A 2192-nucleotide genomic window follows, 5' to 3' on the forward strand; every position below is an offset into this window, starting at 1 on the left:
GTATATATTCATATAAAAAGATTTATACTGATATACTACATATGCATATGTAAAAAATATTCAATTTAGAATTTTCTTATGAATTAGAAATAGTCCAAATATTCTTTAAGAATTCTGTTTTTACATCTGTAAAATAATGTAGTATGCAATCATTTTTTAATTGAAGAGAGATTATAGACTATATAGTATTTCAAATATAAAGCATATTTCAAACACTTAGTGGCTTTGGGCGGGGCTGCCAGCCCTGCTTGACCGTGCCCGCCACTCTCCTGCCATGCGCAGCTTCCACTACAAGTTCTTGGAGAAGTCCAAGTGCCGGCTGCTGTGCCCTATGTGCAGGAAACCCATGCGCAAGCCCCTGCAGGTTTCTACCTATGGCCACCACTTCTGTGACACCTGTCTACAGGAGTTCCTCAGTGAAGGAGTCTTCAAATGCCCTGAGGACCAACTTCCACTGGACTATGCCAAGATCTACCCAGACCCAGAGCTGGAGGTCCAGATGGTAGGCCTGCCTATCCGCTGCATGCACAGTGAGGAGGGCTGCTGCTGGAGTGGGCCACTTCATCATTTACAAAGACACCTGAATACCTGCAGCTTCAATTTACTTCCCTGCCCCAATCGCTGTCCTGCCAAGCTGAGTCACTGTGATCTGCCTGCAAACTTGCAACACAACTGCCCCAAGTGGCGCTTCAAGTGCGAGTTCTGTGGCTTTGACTTCAGTGAGGAAGACTTTGAGAGCCATGAGGGTATGTGCCCCAAAGAGAGTGCGTACTGTGAGAACAAGCATGGTGCCTGCATGATGCGGTGACTACTGGCCCAGCATGCAAATTCTGAGTGCCCCAAGTGCACCCAGCCTTGTACCTGTTGCACAAAGGAAGTCAATAGGTACAGAGTCACCAGTACCAGTGCCCAAGGCTGCCTGTGCCCTGCCCTAACCAGTGTGGCATGGGCACTGTGGCTCAGGAGGATCTGCCAAATCATCTGACGGACAACGGTAGGACTACCTTGGTGTTATACCCGTTCAAATACTCCGGTTACATGAACAGGGTCAGATTCCCCTTCTTCCTGTCAACCCCTCTTTAGGCCATGAAGTCCTAAATGAAGGCTAGGGTTCCTGGGAGTTTAGTTCTTTGAGTTCCTTCCCCCTGCTGTCCAGCTGCAGGTGCTTCCTAGCACCCTGTCTTCCTTATGCCTAGTTGGGCGCCTTCTACCCCTGTGTCTTCCCTTTTTGGTAACAGTCCTCCCTTCCCTCATTGCCTGGGGCTTTGCCAACAGTGCTCTAAGCTGGGAATGTTGTGGCATGTGGAGGAGAGTTTGAAGCTACCTCTGGCTATGAAGTGTGCTCTGGTGAGCAAGCATTGACAGGAGCTTCAGGAGCTGCATGGAGAGCTGGAGGAACTATCAGTAGGCAGTGATGGAGTGCTCATCTGGAAGATTGACAGCTATGGGCAGAGGCTAGAAGAGGCCAAGCCCAACCTTGAGTGCTTCAGCCCAGCCTTCAAAACACATAAGTATGGTTACAAACTACAGGTGTCTGCACTCCTCATTGGCAATGGCAGTGGTGAGGGCACACATCTCTCTCTGTACATTCATGTGCTACCAGGCACCTTTGACAGTCTCCTTGAGTGGCATTTTGCCCGTCGTATCACGTTCTCCCTGCTAAATCAGAGCAACCCAGGGCTTGCTAATCCATAGCCTTTCATTGAGACTTTCCACTCTGACTCAAACTGGAAAAATTTTCAAAAGCAAGGCACGTGGTGAAGCTCCTTGGATGAGAGTTCTCTGGGCTTTGGATATCCCAAGTTCATCTCCCACCAGGATATCCGAAAGGGAAACTATGTGCAATGTGATGCAGTTTTCATCCGTGCCTCTGTTGAACTGCCCAGGAAGATCCTCAGCTGAGTGCCGAGATTGCAGGCTCAAGGGGAGAAGGGGGTATGGATGGGACATGACTTATCAGGCTACTGGTTGAACCTGGAGAGGGGGCTGGACCCCCCTTTCAGCTGCTTATGCTGCCTCGGTTGTTACCCTGTTCTCCCCCTAAAACCACCATCCACAGGTGCCTCCAATTGATGCTTCAGCCCTGGCCCCTGCTGGAAGCAGGTCTATGGGATTCAAGGGCTGGAAACAAGTGATTCCAGGACCTGTCTCCCCTCCTCGGCAGGGCAGGTATGCCTTGGTGCCGCCCACAT

General features: G+C 50.0%; 1 pseudogene; it reads left to right on the plus strand.

Annotated features, from left to right (window-relative positions):
* The first annotated feature begins 274 nt into the window (after positions 1-274).
* On the plus strand, positions 275-1902 carry LOC143409354 (TNF receptor-associated factor 4-like; annotated as a pseudogene).
* The last annotated feature ends 290 nt before the right edge of the window (positions 1903-2192 follow it).

The sequence above is a fragment of the Callospermophilus lateralis genome, chromosome 11, assembly GCF_048772815.1.
Source record: "Callospermophilus lateralis isolate mCalLat2 chromosome 11, mCalLat2.hap1, whole genome shotgun sequence".
Classification (NCBI taxonomy): Eukaryota; Metazoa; Chordata; class Mammalia; order Rodentia; family Sciuridae; genus Callospermophilus; species Callospermophilus lateralis.